General features: G+C 47.6%; 1 long non-coding RNA gene across 1 annotated transcript; it reads right to left on the bottom strand.

Annotated features, from left to right (window-relative positions):
• Positions 1-206: 206 nt before the first annotated feature.
• LOC114792935 (uncharacterized) lies at positions 207-3,182 on the bottom strand. The gene is made up of 3 exons (XR_003750173.1): positions 2,736-3,182; positions 1,374-2,398; positions 207-1,112 (listed from the first exon to the last, which is right to left on the bottom strand). It is a non-coding gene; the product is annotated as an uncharacterized LOC114792935 (long non-coding RNA).
• Positions 3,183-6,254: the final 3,072 nt, after the last annotated feature.

The raw sequence follows: 6,254 nt of genomic DNA, 5'->3' as shown, positions 1-6,254 counted from the left end.
CGCGTGATGCTGTCAGTGAAAAGCATGTGAGACGGCTCCAAGCCTGCCAGCCACATCGTCACACACACACACACACACACACACACACGCACAACAATACACACCTACACAAAAGAGAAGAGACTGGCACGGTGAAAAATCACACGTTTTACTTTCCATGATCTGATGCTCGGCGGGTTAGCAGGCAATAAAATGAGCCAATCACATCAAAGAACAAGGCATTTATTCGAACAAAATAAATTGTGTCTGTTCATTAAACTTGTTCTTCCTTAAAACTGTTAGTTCTGTCGTCTGAGCCATCAAAGCCATGTTTCAAGACGCAACACAGATCACTTTAAGGCCTCGTCCACATGTCCGAAACGAACACCGTACACGTTTTTGGACTTTTGTCTGCTGCATTCGATTGCCGTTTCATTGACGTTCGCGTGATGCTGTAGTTTCGTGTATGAACCTGTGGGGGCAGTAATCACTCATCTTGGTTAGTAGTTCTGCATTGAGGACATGGACCCCTTCATTCTTGCTTCTTGCACGAGCTGGGATGGGTCAATGTCTGTCATGTGCTCATAAAACATCATGGGATTTATTCAGTCCTCCAGAGTGTAAATGGCGTATAACTGCAACTTCGTCTGGACTTTCGTAGAAATCGACGCCAGGAAAGCGCCGCATGCAGGGTATATTGGACGGCACCCGAACGGGCTGCCAACCAAACGCTGGTGCTGAGTTGCCCGTGTGGACAGTTTGATTTGCATGAACAGTCGGCAGTCAGTCTGCGCTCACCTGATGCCACAAACGCCACAAAAATGAGCCCAAACGTTTGCATGAAGGGACCATCTAAAATTGTAAAAAACCTGATTAAAAGCTGAAAGTGTCAATAAAGTCGATGGTGGTATGTAGAGATTCTCTAGAGGAACTGGGTGTCGGCCTCTCCCAACTCTGTAAAGCAGCTGGGATGGATCAAGCTCGTGGTTCATAAACGGCGGACCTCCATCGTCCCGGGCAGCAACGCTTCAAAGCTGCTGGCCTTCACACTCCTCACGGCGGACGGGCCCGTGCGACGGTGCTGGCGTTCTGCGCCGCGAGGAGGTGTGTGTGTGAGGACACGTTCTTCATTGCTGTGGAGGGGAGTGTAGAATTGGAGCAGTAAGCGATCAGACACATTACTCACACCCCGGACACACACATACACACTCCAGAGACAACAGTCGGCCGCGCAGCGCTGCAGGCGTTATGTGTGTGTGTGTGTGTGTGTGTGTGTGTGTGTGTGTGTGTGTGTGTGTGTGTGTGTTAAAAACAGAGAAATAACGCGAAGGAAATTCCCATCAGATGGAAACTGCAACGTGTGAAGAAAAAGTGTGCGTGTTGGCCGGCTGCACCTGATCTGATGGAGCGTATGCTCAGCCCTTCTGGCAGCGATCACGTGATACGATGGGGGCCAATCACAGGGCTGCTCTCCTGCACCGCTCATATCAGGTCAGTGGAGCCGCTGAAGTCAGACTTTTTAAAGCACTAGAAAGCATTAGAAATGAACTTTGAAATCATAAAAAAGACTTTTATATTTGGGTTTAATCCAGCATTCGCATATATTAAATTCTATTTAAAAATAGAAAAACTATTGTGAACATTGTGGACCAATGGACCAATTGGCACCATTACAATTGTATTACTATAAAAGAAAGTGTATTTTCTGAGCATCTATGAATAATTCTAAAGTGTAATAACATGGTGTTTAACTCATTTTGAAGTCATTGTAAACCTGACTGTATATAAATTCTTCTGGTTTGACAACCTCAAGACAAACGTCACAACTTCAGAGAAGCTCTGGGACTTTCTCCACTTTCCTCCCTCTCACCCCGCAGCCCTGAGGTGTCAGATCGGCTGCCACTTAATTCTGCCATCAAACTTTCATGGACTGCGGCCTGGTGAGACTCTGAGGCCGGACTGACTTTCCCAGACTTAAAGGGACATGAACATTCGTCACAAGCCACAGTGAGGAACTGGTGTGGAAGCATTTCAGACGGGATTTTTTGAGATTAAATGGCGAGTAGTTAATGTCTCCTGCCGCCATGGTGGGGTTCTATTCCTCTGAAGCTGGAGGTGCACCCTGATTTCGGACCATTTATTTTTCTCCTGTGCATTAGCTCTACTGGCTCTGGCCTGATGGTCATTTGAAGTCCCGTTTGACCCCTGGGCCTGTCAGCTCAGCACACCGCAACTGAAAGGACAAATGTCAGAAGGTCCAGCGGGGATTTGGAAGTGTCCCCTCGCCTGCATTAAGGACCGGCCTGACTGCTGTTAGTAGAGGTGGCCTTTTCCATCACAGAGCTAATGTGTCCTTCAGAGAGCTGTTGACTCTGCTCCATCCGTGCTCCCTGGAGTCCGGCAGCAGACCTGCAGTGCGCTGAGGGATCCAGAAGAAAGGTGAATTGGGAATTTATGCAAATCATTTCATGCACGAGTGTGTAAGTGAACGCGTTCAAGGAATGTGATTCCGGTCGATGGTGTCTCAACAGAATAAAACAACAATATAGTACAATATAGTCTGATAAACAAGTTTACGCCACAAGTGAACATAAATGAGGAGGAAATTCATTTTTCAGACGCCCTTAACCAGAGCGACTTACAATCAGTAGTGACAGGGACAGTCCCCCCCTGGAGACACTTAGGGTTAAGTGTCTTGCCCAGGGACACAATGATAGTAAGTGCGATTTGAACCCACTAGGCTACAATCCACTCACTTGTATATGTTCCTTCATTCACCCCATCATATCATTCGCCGTGTAATCGCAGCGCGGTTCCGTGCTCGCAGTAAATCACACAGCAGGATCATCTGAACCCACAGCTGCAGCAGGCGCTTCCAAACGTTAAAATGCGTGTTTACGTTTGCATGCGTGAGAGAGATCCACAGCGCAGGCGAGCGTGTCCGGTGTGCGCAGTGTGTTGATAAGTGCGCAGCGTGTGTGTGTGTGTGTGTGTGTTTGTTTGTCCCTCCTGGTCCCTGCTGGCCGGCCTTGTGGACGTTTATTCTCAGGAAATGGGAGTTCGGGAGGGGGAGGGCTCTTCCGCTCGGCTGCGTGATGTGGCCCGACAGCCTGTCTCCAGCTGAAGCTGAGTTGAGGCTGTCATGCAGGTCAGCACGCCCAGGCAGACAGTCAATGAAATATTCAACGCAGCGCACTCCTATCATGGATCTAATGCCTCGGGAAGATGGGGAGAGGAGGAGACTGGAAGAACGCTGATGAAAGGGCAGGCTGCCTTCTCGTCATGCATGGCCTCGCTGGAAGAGGGCTGGATGGGATTTTCTCAGGATTCCGCGCTGGGTGGCTGGTCAGGTTCAAAGAACTACTTAAGCTTGTAGAGTAAAAAAAAAAAAAAGTCTGGGTTCACAGTAGAAGAACCTCCATTCACTACTACGGCATCATAATGTTGGTTCATTATTCATGACCCACAAGCTCTGGAATTGTCCATATTTGTCTATGATTGTGTATGACTGACCAATCATTTACTTGTTGGTCCCTCAGCTGTTTTAGATATGGTCACTATGTCACCATAGTTTCATATATGGAAATAAACTCTTAGTATTAGTTTGACCCCTGACCAGTCAATGGTCATAGCTTTGGATGTCACTCGGGACAAAGGCCAGGAAAGGTCAAAGGTCTATCATGGGACATTTCATGGGTGTGAAAAGACCATATTTTGTGGACTTATGAAAGTGAAAAAGTGAAAGTGAAGTGATTGTCATTGTGAAACACAGCAGCACAGCACACGGTGACACAACAAAATGTGTCCTCTGCATTTAACCATCACCCTTATTGAGCAGTGAGCAGCCATGACAGGCACCCGGGGAGCAGTGTGTGGGGACGGCACCTTGCTCAGTAGCACCTCAGTGGCACGTGGATTACGGATCCATACCCGCTAGGCCACCCACTGCAATTATATTGAGGCCAACATGGTAGATATAATTCAGACAGGCAAGACATACACACATACACACACACACACACACTTAACCTTGTGACTTTTCTTCTGTCCGCCTGTCCCATAGCGAGTCATAACTGTAAAATCGTCCCATCTTGTTCACATTGCATTAAACGTGTCACTCTGCTTTCTTCAAGCCTCTGTCTTCCCATAATTCCTTGAGTGCACATAACTCTTTAATGTAGTGTGTACATGCCACCTAATGCTTAGTGCACCGTGTCTAGACATTTCTTCACTGTGCTGCACTGAAAGAGACGATAATCCTTTTTTTTGTCCCTTTAAATTTGTACCGGCACCTGTTCAGTTCAATCCAAAAAGTGCAGTTTGGTAAGGTTATAAAAAGGTATAGATCGACAGTCCTAAAATTAAGGTGTTAAAAGATTTGAACGCAACTGTCACCGCCACTCCTCCTGAACACTGGGTTCCTGGAGAAAGGACACTGGACTAATGGCCATCAGATTTCCGTGATCACGGTGCATGGACCCCAGAAAGGTCCGTGTAAAGTTTCGTCTCTTAAATGCACGATGGGAACGGACACAAATTGAATTGAGCCGGGCGGGAATTCTGCAGACGGGATCCTATTAAGTGCTTTCCTGGCAGGACTCGCGGCACTCCACCGCGCACTTTGGGGGAAAAAATATTTGGAATAACCGTCCCCATCATTCTCTGGCCGCGCGGTTTATTCCGAGCGAGTTTACAGTATTAAAAGACGTCCTGTTTTATTTGCAAGCACTGTGGCTGGCCTCGATTCCGAACAAATAAACATGGCCGTGTTGACTCAAACGTGAGGAAGAAGGAGGGAGGAAGAGCGGAACAATGTTTGCACATTCGTGTGTGAGGACGGTCAGACTGACAGAGGAAGACAGCGTCCCAGGGGCGTCCCGGTAAACACGCTGCGGGACCAAACGAGGGGGTCAGATGTGGGTGGTGGTCTCTCCTGAGTCCGTAAACAGTCAGCCTGAAGGCCTGAGTTCCATCCTGCTCGGTCCAATTTACACTCAGCCTCCCATTTCCAGTCAAATTAATATGCAAATGCTATGTTTTTGGTTGAGAATTTCTCCATCACTGCAACTGTTGACTGTACATTCTTCAGCTGAATAGAGACTGGATGGGAAAGCCAGGCTCATAAAACAGATTATCAAGTGGTGTTCACTTTTTTTTACACTGATCACTTGATTAAATGTAAAGTTTTTAAATGACAATTGGAATTAAATGACAATATTCTTGGCGACATGTAAGGCCACATTCACAAATTCTCCAGTAAAAAGGCTTGAATTAATGTGCTGGTAATCTGCACGTTGGTGTTGGTAGTGGGCGTGGTCATGTTTGTGCCCTACACCTGGGCGTGTCACATATTTGACAGGAGGGGATATAAATCCTCCAGAATGAAGAAGCATGCCAACAGGCTCCTCCCCTTTTTATAAAACATTAAATCATTAAAGTTCATCTTCTGTGTGTCAGAAATAATTACACACCGACACAAAATGGCTGGAAGGGTAGATAGTTCCAGCAAACCAGCAAACGATAGAGGACATATTCCCCGTTCCTCACAACTGTTCTTTAGGATAACGCCAGTCGGAATGACCCTGACCCTTAAAGAAGAGTGACATGATTCCCATGAGACAGGAATCCTCGGAGGAGATGGGCAGCTCCAGGACACTGTCACTCACAAGCTGCGTCGCATTAGTGTTCTAATTGGGGTTAAACAGATCTCATATGGATGCAAGCGCCAGCGACCGCTGCTCTGCGCTACCATTTCCTCCTGTAACGTGCCTGAAAGGTCACCATCTCTGGCTGTTTTCTGAGTCCACAGCCGGCCCGGTGCTCCCACCAATAGCGGCACTAGGTCGTGACCCCGAGCGCCGAAGCGGAGGCCCTCGGGCTGATGGGATGATGGTGGAAAGTAGTGTCAGATTCCCCCCGCGCTCAGTTTCCTGTACCAATTAAACCAATTACATAGTGTGACAGTCTAAGCAAGCAGAAGATACAATAGATATTTCAGGGCTGAGCACAAAGGACAGAGCAGGAGGTGGCTGCTTTTTTGTCCCCCTGATTGATGAGATGATTGCTCCGAACGCAAGCCTCCCAGTGCCAGGCCTTTCCCATCATTCATCTCAGGCTGCAGTTTCAAGCTCCAGCGAGCCCCACAATGAGGACATTATACAGGAAACATTCGGACTTTATCAGATTTACCGCGCCGCGGCTCTATATTAAAACACAATGGCGTAATGCATACCGCTAACTGCGTCTGGCACGGAAAATATACACGGAAAAATATA

This window comes from Denticeps clupeoides, chromosome 6, assembly GCF_900700375.1.
Source record: "Denticeps clupeoides chromosome 6, fDenClu1.1, whole genome shotgun sequence".
NCBI classification, from domain to species: Eukaryota; Metazoa; Chordata; class Actinopteri; order Clupeiformes; family Denticipitidae; genus Denticeps; species Denticeps clupeoides.
The sequence above is the reverse complement of the archived record's forward strand: the minus strand, read 5'-3'. Positions and strand labels throughout refer to the sequence as shown.